The sequence below is a fragment of the Macrotis lagotis genome, chromosome 3 (assembly GCF_037893015.1).
Source record: "Macrotis lagotis isolate mMagLag1 chromosome 3, bilby.v1.9.chrom.fasta, whole genome shotgun sequence".
Lineage (NCBI taxonomy): Eukaryota > Metazoa > Chordata > Mammalia > Peramelemorphia > Peramelidae > Macrotis > Macrotis lagotis.
This window is the reverse complement of record NC_133660.1, coordinates 39,379,841-39,393,162: the sequence shown is the minus strand read 5'-3', so window position 1 is coordinate 39,393,162 and position 13,322 is coordinate 39,379,841. Positions and strand designations below refer to the sequence as shown.

General features: G+C 37.9%; 1 protein-coding gene and 1 long non-coding RNA gene across 6 annotated transcripts in view; one reads left to right on the top strand and one right to left on the bottom strand.

The window, feature by feature from the left end:
- LOC141517497 (uncharacterized) overlaps positions 1-4,810 on the top strand; it is a 42,963-nt gene extending 38,153 nt beyond the window's left edge. Inside the window, exons 3-4 of the long non-coding RNA XR_012476883.1 lie at positions 3,083-3,173; positions 4,443-4,810. This is a non-coding gene — a long non-coding RNA (uncharacterized LOC141517497). The remainder of the gene's footprint in view (positions 1-3,082; positions 3,174-4,442) is intronic.
- Positions 1-13,322, bottom strand: part of SHROOM3 (shroom family member 3) — a 247,547-nt gene that overhangs the window by 57,098 nt on the left and 177,127 nt on the right. The window lies entirely within an intron of this gene.

Here is a 13,322-nt window from a genome sequence, read left to right as displayed (position 1 = left end):
GGTAGTCCACAACCAATGTACTCCCCAAAATTGCAACTATACCTACAAAATATCCTTTATAGAAATAAAGACAAGACTAAATAATTGGAGAAACTAATTGCCCATGTTTGGCCTATGACAATATTATATAATGACAACACTACTTAAATTAATTCACAGACTAAGTGCCAATCAAATTATCACAGGGCTACTTTATAGAACTAGAAAAAATAGATAACAATAATAATTTTGATCTATTTGAATAAAAGGTCAAGACTCTCAAGGTATATGTAAACATCTAGAGGTTGTAGATCTAATTATGCACAAAGTTGCAAGATAACAGAACTATTTAGTACTTAAACTGGAAAGCGGTCTGGCAAAAATTCGTTTTAGACTAATAACTCACAAAATCTACAAGACTCAAATGAATGTTGTTGTTTAGTTGTTTTGTTCTTGCCCAACTCTTCATGACCCCATTTTGGGTTTTCTTGGATAGGTTTGCCATTTCCTTCCCCAACTCATTTTGTAGATGAGGAAACTGAGGTGAACAGGAATAAGTGACTTGCCCAGAGTCACACAGCTAGAAAGTGTCTGAAATCTGATTTAAAGTTATTTTCCTGAGTCTAAGTCCAGCACTTTTCCCATTATGCCACTTAGCTACTTCCTCAATATGTAAGCATTTTAAAAGATAAATTAGAAGAGCAGAGGAGATAATGTTTTTTAACTACAGCTATGGATGTTTATATCTCCATATAGGACAGAGAGAAAAAGAATCACAGGAGATAAAATGGACAAATTTCAATTTTTCTTTTTGCCAAAACAAAATAAATGCAGAAAGATTTAGAAGTGAAACAGAACTGGGGGGAAAAACCCTTTTTAAAGTTTGCAGCAATTCACTTTATAAATATCTCACATCCAAGATATTCAGGAGAACTTGACAAATGTTGAAGGTCTAACATTGTCCAATAGATAAATGGCCAAATAACAACGTGTTTGACACAAAAGAAGAAAACATACTATGAACATCCATATGAAAAAAAATCTTCAAATTATTAATGAGAAAAATTCAGATTTATACAACTCAGAGGTTCTAACTCATACCCAATGGATTGAAAAAGATGATAAAAATTGGAAATGACACTTCTTAAAGGGATTATGAAAAATTAGGCATATTAATGTACTGTATAGGGAGTAGCTATGAATAATCCATTCTATTTTAATTTTATTTTTTGGTTTTTGCAAGGCAATGGGGTTAAGTGGATTGCCCAAGGCCACACAGCTAGGTAATTATTAAGTGTCTGAGGCCAGATTTGAACTTAGGCACTCCTGACTCCAGGGCTGGTGCTCTATCCACTGCACCACCTAGCTGCCCCCAATAATCCATTCTAGAAAGCAATTCAGAACTATCATCAAAATGTGATTCAACTGTGCATATTCTGATCTAGCAACACTACTACTTAGTATACACCCAAAGGAACAAAAGAGGGAAAATAATTCTAAGTACAAAAATATGTATAGCAACACTTTTTGTATAGCAAAAAATTGAAATCTATGAGGAGTGGAAAGTAGATAAACAAATTATGATATATAAATATAAAACTAATGTGTCATAAAAATGATGAAAAATGATCAGATTCAATGAAACCTGGCAGGATATAATAAAAGAATATATGATGAGATGAACTGAATAAAGAGAATTTACATAGTGATGATAACATTGTGAAGGAAAATTAACTTGGCAAGACTTAAGAACTCTGATCAAGGCAAGGACTAATCATGACTGCAGAAGTCTAAGGAGGACTTGTTCTTCTTATGTCTTGGCAGAGAAAGGAATGCAGGGGATGCAGAATGAAGCATAAATTTTTACAGACATGTCAATGTGTAGATTTGTTCATATAATTTTATTTTCTGTTACATAGGAGACTTCTATTTTTGTAGGGAGGGAGAATTATGGGAGAAATGAGGAAAATACTACAAAAGGAAAAGAAGAAATCAATGAAATTTTAAAAAATGCAGATAAGAGCAGAAGGAAATTCAGCTGGGGGCACAGATAAGCAGCAAAACGTTAGAACTATTGTGTTCAGTGTAATATATCCGCTTAAAACCTGTTTGTTATAGTTTCATGTGGTCACAAACAATTCTCTTTGTCTTTTTGTAAGGAAATGTTTGTTGATATCTGTGAAGTGCATAATAATATTTTTTAAAGAAGAGGAAGTAATGATAACAATGAGCTTTCATAAATTCACTAAGAGGATGTTATCAGATGGACTTAATTCTCTTTCTTGATGAGTTTTCATTCAATCGAGAGAATGGTGTAGATGGAGGTTACATAAATTCTAGAAAAACATTTGACAAAATTTTCATGCTTTTACTGTAGAACCTAGGAAATATGATAGCTGATTGAATCTGAACCAGTTGATTTGGGTTGCACCCAAAGAGTAGTCATTGCTTGGATGCTGTCAACTTGGAAGGAAGTCTTTAGTGGTGCCCCAAGGATCTGTACTTAGCCTAGTGTCATTAGACAATCAGTTCCCTTGATAAATGTACAGATTGCATGCTCACCAGGTCTGGAGTCAGAAAGCCTTATCTTCCTGAGTTCAAATCTCATCTCAGACAGATGGGTGACCCTGAGTAACTCACTTAACCCTTTTGGACTCAATTTTTCTCATTTATAAAATGAATTGGAAAAGAAAATGGCAAACCATTCAGCACTTTTGCCAAGATAACCCCAAATGGGGACACAGAGTGAAAAAAAGGTTTAAAAGACTGAACAACAACAAATACTATGCTGTGTCTTTCCCCTCCTACATGTTTGGAGTTGAGGAGGACATAGCCCATAACATTCTCCTACTGCTACTTAAACCCATAAAGACTCTATCCTCTGAAGATTTTATGGGAACACAAAGGTCAGTGAACAAATGAGCATTTTTTTAAAATGCAAGGAAAGATAATGAATTTTTTTTTCAAATAAATGAAAAAAGTGAGCTTGTTAAAGTTAGAAGTTTGGTCTCCTTGGTGAGTTTTTAAATCAATCACATTTACCAAATATTCTTTCTATTTCTTCACAAATTGACTTGTTTTAAAATCTCTTTCTTTTCTTCAGTGGAAAAGTGATGATGATGATTACAAGAAAAGGTTCAGCCACTGAAAGAGGACCATAATGAAACCAGACATTATTAAACACTACTAGCCAGGTATGCAAGATAGATACAGAAAGACAGAAGTTGAAAAAAAGGCAATCTCTGACCTCAAAAAGCTTATATTTTAATGGATAGAGACAACACACAAAAGCAAGTAGAAAAAGTGGGGGCTATGATTATTCATGAAAATAAGTCTTTTCAATCCAGCTGAACCTTAATGAAAACATTAAGGAGATTCTCCTAATGAAAACTGGGAAAAACCAGGAGCTGTTTAGAGTTATGCAGGAGGAAGCATTCTCACTGGATTTAGAGCAGAGGCTCTGGGTTCAAATTCAACCTCAGATTTCTTTGACCTAGGGTAAAATGCTTCTCTTCTCCGGGTTTTGGCTTCCTCATCTGGAAAATGAATGGCATAGATGAGCTTTTGATCTATGAGACTGCAGATCTTTGGTATACACAAGAGTAAGATTTCCATGGAAAAATTTAGCAATAAGGAGTTGAAACATATGCGCACACACACACACACACACACACACACACACACACATATATACCTATCATGAAAGAATAACTCTACTAAGCACTAAAAGAATGCTTCCTCCTTTACTTTCAAGTGAACAAATACCAAGCCAAAACTGGAAAAACCAGCTTTGTGACCACTGTAGAAGTGTTTGCTGCTCTATCCTTAGTAATAGAGTATACTTCTCTTTGGGAAATAAAACTATCCTTGGCTTGATATCTAAAAAGTAAATGGGGGACAGCTAGGTGGTATGGTGGATAGAGTACCAGCCCTGGAGTCAGGAGGATCTGAGTTCAAATCCAACCTCAGACATTTAATAATTACCTAGCTGTGTGACCTTGGGTAAATCATTTAACCCCATTGCCTTGGGAAACAAACAAACAAAAAAGTAAATGGGTTCCTCTCTTTTGGCTGCCTCAAAATTTGAAGGAATAATCATTGATATCACTTTCTTGTGACTATGGGAAAAGAGAGAGACAAGGACAACCACATGGTTCAATTTAGTAAAAGTAATAGTGTGAGAAAGAGGTTCATGGGATTTGGACTCAAAGGGACCTGGGAGATAATTTAACCCAAAGCTCTCTCATTTTTATAGATGAGATCCCAAGGGTTGGAAGGTGATTGTTCTGAAGTCTCCCAAGTCATAAGGAGCAGAGTCAGAGGTTTACTACAGTTCTAGTCTCTCTGATACACCACCATTTGGAATCTGTATCTAGTTTCAAGGTTCAACAAGGCAGATTATTCCTTTATCTTATATATTTTAAGATGGCATCTCAACAAGATTCTCTTTATTTCTACTGTAGGTGGCCATGTGGGTAGAAAGACTTGGTGACCTATACAGCAGGAATGTGCCTGGCACCTATGAGAAACAAGATGATGGTTGATTCCTCTCAGATTCCTCAGGGAAACTGTGCCAAAGTCTCTGAGCGAAATGACAAGGTAAACATCACACACTGAAACCAACTTCTGAAGCACAGAACAGGATGTACATTGGAGGTGCTTATTCTTCAGAGGGGAGCAAGGAAGGACGACCAGAGAAGGAACAAAGACCTACAACAGAGGATGGCCCAGCTCAATACATAAGGATTTATTTATAAATATTCTTTTTTTTTTACAATTTTATTTTTAATTTATGTTTTAAACAAGCCTTTCTATAATATAGTACAATAAACCTGCAAATCTACTATACACAACTTATTATTTAAACATAAAACAGAATAATCATGTAAATTGTTTTCTTTTTTTTCAATTTATAAATATTCTAGCTGAAACATATGGGTATCTTATGTGTGTAAGTATATAAAGTAATATTCCAAATATATTTAATATATGTGTTATATATATTTATTTGTTTGGATAATATATGTACACATATGTAATATAGTCTATAAATATGCTGGATGCATCTTTCTTTTATATTTCTCTTTCAAATACATCATGAACATTAAAAAATACTTTAACAAAGGTCTTTTCACTGCTCTGAATTATTTTGTTTTGTCCACAATATTTAAGAGTTAGGAAGATGGGGAAAATTGAGTGCCCAGAGCTTACCTGGCAGCAATGCCCCATCACCCCTTCTTTGGCCAGCTTGATGACCTGCCTATCAGTTGTTGCAGAGAAACTATTTCTTTCAACTGGATCTATTTTGCATCTCTCTCTGATTTATAGATACCTTCTCAGCAGTTTCACAGTCCACCAACCTCTATGCCAATTGCTAGTCTTGGGATGGAATGGAGGGAGTTTTGTCTCCATCCATCTGTTGAAACTTGTCCAGGACAGACTGGTTCTAGGTCTCAGTGGAGAAACCATTCAGAACCAATCCTGCCCAGGAAGTCTTCATGAGATGTTTGATGAGCACACTCAGTGGGGAAAAAATGCATTTTTTCATTTTTGTGGAGAAAGAAGGACGAATCAAGGGGGAGAAGGAAAAGATCTGGTTGGCAAAATGTCTCACAGGAAAAGCACAAAATTGTTTTCAATGGATTCCCAAGCTGGGACCATAACCTCCTCCACACACAACAATGACACTGTCTACTGGGAAGTCTTCAACTGGGATTTTTGAAACTTCCAACAGAGTTAGGAAGGCATACCTCAGGTCCTGAATGAGTAAACTCCATGAGCTAGCTGTGTCTCCCTATTTCTGCTCTACAGCTTGTCTGGACAACATAGGAATGCAGAGGTTTCAGGGGCATTTTCTGTTTCTCCTACCACAAAGACAGACAACTTGGAATTCTACTGAGGCGTTGGTCTCCTCTACCTAAGAACTCACACCTTTCAGAAGCCAATGTACCCGATGAGACCAGGAAGGCACTAGATCCATTGCCAGAGTTCCCTGAGTTTCCTTGAATGATCACTGTAATTTTAGATGACATTTCTAGGTTTCTCCCCCTGAGGAACCTGTTCTCCTTGAAGGTAGGAACTAGTACTAAGTCTGGTGGTTGGTACTCAGAAGGAACTTAATGCTTTCTCAATTTGGGATTTGGGGGGAAGTCAATTAGAGTTATATGACTTGCCTAGGGTCACAGTTAGTATCTGAAGCTGTATTTGAATTCAGGTCCTCCTGACTTCAGGGCCAGTGATTCACTCAGTCACCCAGCTGCCCCTTTAAGGGCTCACAACTTCCTCTTTTAGCCCTCAGCACATCACTATATACAATGGGGTGGAAATTTTTTTTTCTGCCAGGGGCATTTGGAGAAGTAGATATAGATATGTGTGTATACATTTATATACACATAATTTGGATAATTATGAATTTGGATATTCATGTACAGGCCATACAAAACTATCAACTTAAAAATTAGCCTGGTATAGTTGGTCAAACATATAATTAATTACCCTGAAAAAGTTCTTAGATTTATTGAATTTCAAGTCCTCTCTGTGACTATATGAATGAAAAGGGGAAAAAAAGCAGTTTTATAAAAAGCAGAGTTTGCAGTCCAGTCCTTTTTTTTTTCTTCCTTTGCCCAATCTTCCCACCTTGCTATTTCAGTGTAGCTCTGCAAAGTTCTGCCAAATGGCAAAGACTTCAAGGATAGGATAAGGGATGAACTGCAGTTTTGTCACATATGAGCCAGCCTGGCTCCAGACCAGAGTGCCAGACCAGGAGGTTATTTATTGTTGTTGTGGTTGTTTTCACTATAGCAACTCATGAAACTGTCCATTAATGTGTAAAGGAGTTGTGATCTATCTTGATGGAGGGAATATCCACACAAATTAAATCATGGAACATTGAAGTATTCATTCATGAATCTATTCTCTAAAGGCACTAATTACATTAGAAACAAATCAAACAGAATTGCTCCCTGTCCCACTTCCATGTCTCTGTTTCCTGGAATGACTTCCTTTTTTTCGTTTTGCCTACTGAACTTCCTCTTCATTCTTTAAAACTCAATTGAAGCCTTCCCAGACTCTTTCAATAACAACCTTCCTCTTGTTCTCCCTGTTGTTAGAACTTCAAAACCTAAGCGGTTTTTGTATTTCTCATTCTCCACCAGATTGAAAACTATTTAAGGTAAGATAGAGTCTTTTTCAAACTTTATTTCACTTACTAATATAATATTCACACAGCAGATATTGTAGAAGTTTTAAAACAGGTGACCATACTTTTAAGAATTTTTAAGAATTCCAAGCAACAGGGGCAGCATAGTGGATAAAGCATGGGCCCTGGAATCAGGAGTACCTGGGTTCAAATTTGATCTCAGACACTTAATAATTACCTAGCTGTGTGGCCTTGGGCAAGCCACTTAACCCCATTTGCCTTACAAAAAAAAAACAAACCTAAAAAAAACCCCCCTAAGAATTCCAAGCAACAAAGTAACTTAAGGTGAAAGTGGATGTGATCTTGGCAGTCTGCTGAGGACTGGGCCTCAGGATTTTAGGTCCCATAAAGCTATTGTAATATCAGTAAATAGAATTGTACTGTTTACTGATAAATAACTATTATTCTATCAGTAAACCCTTCCATTAATTTTCTGGATTGTCCCCAACTGGCCCTGGGTGTTTTGGACTTTGAAAGGCAGAGTAGAGATCTTGCAGAGACTTTGGAAATAAAGAATGCTGGAATCATGGCAAATGGAGAGTTAGAGGCTACGAGCTGCCACACTTGGAGTCAGGGAGACCCGAGTTCAAAAACTCACACCAGAATTAGAACAAGCACAGGAAGAAAAGAAGTTTTATTTCCAGGGAAGACAGTTAGATGGTGTCATAGATAAGAGTACCTGCCTGGAGTCAGGAAGCCCTGAAATCAAATCTAGTCTCAGATGCTAACTAGCTTGATGACCCTGGGTAAGTCATTTCATCTTTTTGCCTTGATTTCCCCTTCAAGGGATAAGATTGGCTCCTACTTCCCAGGATGCTTGTGAAGATAATATATATTAAGTGTTTGGCATATAATAATCACTAAATAAATGCTCTTAAAATTATAATTATTATTATCATAAGATAAAGTGAATATACTCTGTCATTCTGAGTCACACTTGGTCATCTGTAAAATGAAGTGATTGACAAGACAATCTGTAAAAACCAATCTATAGGGGGCAGCTAGGTGGTGCAGTGGATAGAGCACCAACCCTGGAGTCAGGAGGACCTGAGTTCAAATTTGACCTTAGACACTTAATAATTGCCTATGTGACCTTAGGCAAGTCACTTAACCCCATTGCCTTAAAATAAAAAAAAGAACCAATCTATAATCTATGATTCCTTGGACTTTTATTATGTTGTGAATTTTAAAACGCAGTTAGCTGGAGAATTCTGTTCAAACTTGTCAATATTCTTTTAGTTGTCTCAGCATGTGCAAGCACAATCTCAATTGTTTGGGTAGGATACAATCGTTTATACAGTTACTTCAGTTCTGAAGCCTTGCAAATGGTTTCTTTTTCATGACTCAGGAATGAATAGGTCTCACCTAGAGTCCAAAGGGGGAAGCTCGAGAGTCCAGTGATTAGAGCTAGACTTGGAGTCAGGAAGGTCTCAGATACTTACTAAATGTGGGCGAGTCACTTTGACCTCTTTGCCTGTTTTCCCATCTGTAATATCAGCTGGAAAAAGAAATGATAAGCCATTTCCAAGAAAACCCCACTTGGGATCGTGAAGAGTCAGACATGACTTATTTCTCAATAAGTCAGTGATTTACTAATTATAACTCTGATGGACCTTCACCCACTAGTTTATTCTGCAAATGTATGAGAAAATTTGTTAGAGACCCAAGACTCCCTCAAATAACTCCTATCTCCCAGGATCCTTGTGAGGATCAAATAAGATCAAAATTCATAAGAATAAAATGTTTCATCCTTTCTGATAGCTAGCCATTTTCATGGAGCTTACATGGACTCATATGCAAGGAAGTATAAACCCACTTTCCAAGCTACTCAGAAGTGTGATTATTTTTAGGGTGGACATATGCTTTATTCCCAGTGTGAAAGTCCCAGAAGACGATTATGTCACATCCATCTTGACAATGCTGAAGAAGAACACCTTGGTTAACGATATAATCGCCAGCAGGGAGACAAGGTAAGCTATCTGTGTGGGCAGGAAGGCATGGCCCATGACCTTGATGAAGAAGGTTTTTTGTTATGAGGATGCACATGAACAGCATAGAAAGGTGGCAAGTCAGGGCCTCTGAGCAGCTGAATATTACACTGCAGTGGGAGAGTATGTGTGTGGGAAGGAGAAAGAGAGGGAGAGGAGGGTTTTCCCTGTGGGTTTGTATTCCCCAGGGTTGTCTGTGTTTCTGAGTCTTTGTCTATGATGGAAGATTATGCTACAGAGTACAGAGAACAGGGAAAGGCTGGGCACTCCTGACCATCTTGTTGTTACAAGGTCAGTGAGCGGTATTCCTTAAATGGAAGGGTGGAGCCCAGCAAAGATAAAATTCTCGTAACTAAGACCAGTCAATGAATGGGGAAGTACCAAACACACGAGAGTTTTGTCCTGTCTAGGGTAAAGGAATTGGGTGGGAATGATAGAGTCCTGAGGGCTAGAGAGGCACTGAGGTAGTTCCTGCAAACTTGGGCTATGCCATCTGGTTTCTCCCTCTACCTTCGATAACCACCCAGTTATAAAGTATTTTCTCTTCACCTCTCATCACTTTTCTTAACTTACTCCTCAGGATCACGGTAAGTAGTGCTAAGATCCTGCCTACAGACAGACAAATACAAAATCTGCAAAGAAAGACAAAAGTAGTGGCGTTCTAATGTAACTCCTAGGTGGGCTCCAATTCTTCAGGGGGGGAAAAATGATGTCTGAACTATGAATCAGAATTGGAAGGGAGTCCAGCTAAACAAAAATCTTAACTTTATATAGAAAGACAAAGACTGAAGCAGTTTTGAAGACTTGTCCATGATCATCACACAGTAATAGTCAGAGGTTGAATATGAATCCAAATATTTCTGATTCTAAATCTAGAAGTCCATTAATGACACCATGATTCTTTTCCACATCAATCCATTTATGGTCTGTGTCTGATCTCAGGAAGAAGACAGATGGACCAGTGACTATTTCTGGTGAGTAGTAGTCAGAGCTATGTAAAGTTTATTCACTCAGTGTAGGGGTAGCTAAGGATCATATATATGAGCAGCCCATTGTTGTCTCCACTTTGGCCATGAGCATCCCTCAATGCTCAGTAAGAGGCGATCTAATGTACTAAGCAAACATACACGTGAGTTCATATACAGCAGTCAGTTATGTGTATGCACATGATCTTGTCTCTTATTACATGAGTGGATGTCATCTTGTGGTCTGGCATTCAACAACCATTTGCTAAATGGTTCTCATCATAACTCAGAAATGAGAAGGTCTCACTTAGATGCTGACAGCAGCTCCCATGGACCTTCATCCAGTAGTTATTATACAAATGCTGAGGAAAATTTTTTAGATCGGTCAGTCAGTCAACAAGTTTTTGTTGGTCTTAACTATTTGTCAGGTACTATCCTTTCGGACAAAGAGCTCACATTCTAAAGATATCTAACATGCAAAAATTTATATTGTACACAGGATATATCCAAAGGCCAAGAAGACATGATTTGTCCAAGATCACACAAGTCCTGTTACATCTAAAAATTCTTCTTTGATAGTTACTTCCCATTATGGCCCTTTTCAGAGCTGACCAAGACATACCCTGATTTAAAATGCTCAGATCTAGTGGGATTTTATATTCAGACACCGGTACTCCTTTGACATGACTCCAGCTGTTTCTGACTGGCTGTTACCCAGAGAACAGGAGAGGTGGAATGTGACATTGGAGGGGGCTGTGGCTTCTTTAGGGGCCCTCTCTCATTCTTTCTTGTCTGCTTCAATTTCACGGTACTGTTCCCAAAGGGAAATGGAAAGCAAAGAATGGGAAAGCCAAAGACCCCTGCATTGGGAAACTTTGGCATCTTTTTCAGTAAGAAATCACCATTTAAATTCTCTCTTGATATTTCTCAGGACCTGGGAAAAGGTGCAGTCCACATTTCTGTCTTGCCATCCCCAACTACCTCACTAGTCTATTCCCCTCGGTTGTCCTGGCCAAAAAAATTCACTACTGAGTGTCATTCCAGCAAACATCTAGGTAATAAAGTGGGAAGTGTTGGATTCAAAGTCAGGAAGACCCAAATTTGGAATCCCAGGCACATTAAGCACTGAGGTCTTGGCAAATTATAAGACCTCTCTCAGCCTCAGTTTTGTTATATGTAAAATGGAGATAATAATAATAACACCTATCTCAACAGGTTGGTGAGAAGATCAAATGATCATGGAGGTGATAAATGTAAAATGTCTTGTTAACTTTAAAACTCCTTCTATAAATGCTACTATTATTATCCATTATTACTACTTTTCTGCCAGCAAAGAATCTCTCTACATTGAACTAGGTAAGCACTGGAAAAGTTGACAATTGACTGCTGGGACCACTTTACAAACACAGAGTTTGCCAGGGCTTATGAACCACCACCATAGCCTTCAGAGACTGAGGATCATAACCATACCATAACAGGGCACCGAAAAGGACCAAGAAAACAGCCCTATTGATATGACAGTTGGTGGGTGAGTAGAAATAAATAAAAGGAAAAGTATTGTAGGGAGAAATATGATAACACAGCTCTTCAGAATCAATATCAAATATTAAAGAAATACAACATTTTTATAAGAATATATTGATAAAGATTAGTCCTTATTCAATTTCTAATACAGCTTGATTGGAAGGTGATAAGGTACATAATGAACTGTGAAGAGTGTGGTCCAATGTTTAAGTCCTGCTTTCCTCCAGACTCAATTGAAATATCACTTTGACTCTCTCCAACTACTAGAGTCTCTCCATTAAAATGACCACACTGACAAATGCATGCAGTCTCCAAAGATAGAATATGAGCTTTTTGAGGGTAGATATGATTTCATTTTTATTTTTGTAATCCTAGTAGCCAACATAATGTCTGGCACCCTAGAGCTTAATTAACGCTGAGGTAATAGAATTTAAGTTGGCACACAGACCTTGATACTGTATAGTATGGGTGGGGAGGGCAAGTCAGCTTACCTAAAGGATATACCTGTGTCTCTGCTTCCTTTGGAACAGTAGTAGACATTGGTGGTCAGTGTTGTCTAGTCTGAGTTTTGAGAGCAGCAGCTATAAAACACTCCTTGTACATCAATGCCACTCAGGCAGAGTGACAACAGTCCCAGCTGTATCAAAATTGAGGAATCCTATTCCCCCAAAGCAATGGTGCTAGCAGAGACCCCCATCAATGGACAGAAAAGTCCATTAAAAATAGAAGGCATAGAGAAGTATAGATAGACCTGGTTCAGATCCTTACAGATGAGAGAACAGAATTGAATTCCCGGGGCGGCTAGGTGGCGAGGTGGATGGAGCACCGGCCCTGGAGTCAGGAGTACCTGGGTTCAAATCCGGCCTCAGACACTTAATAATTACCTAGCTGGGTGGCCTTGGGCAAGTCACTTAACCCCATTGCCTTGCAAAAAAAAAACCCTAAAAAAAAAAGAATTGAATTCCCAGAGAAGGGAAATAAATGGTCCAAGGTCACACAGGAGCTGTCTGTTTCCTCTACTATCTAAGAAGAAAATGTGAACTCTTTAATGGAAGTGGCATTTCTGCCTTTCTTTTTATGCCCAATACTTAGAATAGTACACAGTCATAGTAAGTACTCATTGACTAAGAAAAATAAAAAATAAAATGTGTCAAAATAACATCAGGGCCCCAAAATGAATAGTTATCAGCCCAAACACAAAGCAAAAGGACACAAGTTGGAGTAAAGCATTTCCTATAATAATATAATATTCCCATAATAATATAGTTGTATATTATATAATATATAAAATTTAACTCATCTTATATATTATAATAACAAATTCCAATAATAACAATAACAACAAAAATAATAAACCAACAGTTTCCAAAGTAGGCTGTTGTTCTGTCGATATGCTTTTTTTTTTAGTTTTTTTTTTGCAAGGTAAATGGGGTTAAGTGGCTTGCCCAAGGCCACCCAGCTAGGTAATTATTAAGTGTCTGAGGCCGGATTTGAACCCAGGTACTCCTGACTCCAGGGCCGGTGCTCCATCCACCTCGCCACCTAGCCGCCCCGGGAATTCAATTCTGTTCTCTCATCTGTAAGGACCTGAACCAGGTCTATCTATACTTCTCTATGCCTTCTACTTTTAATGGACTTTTCTGTCCATTGATCGGGGTCTCTGCTAGC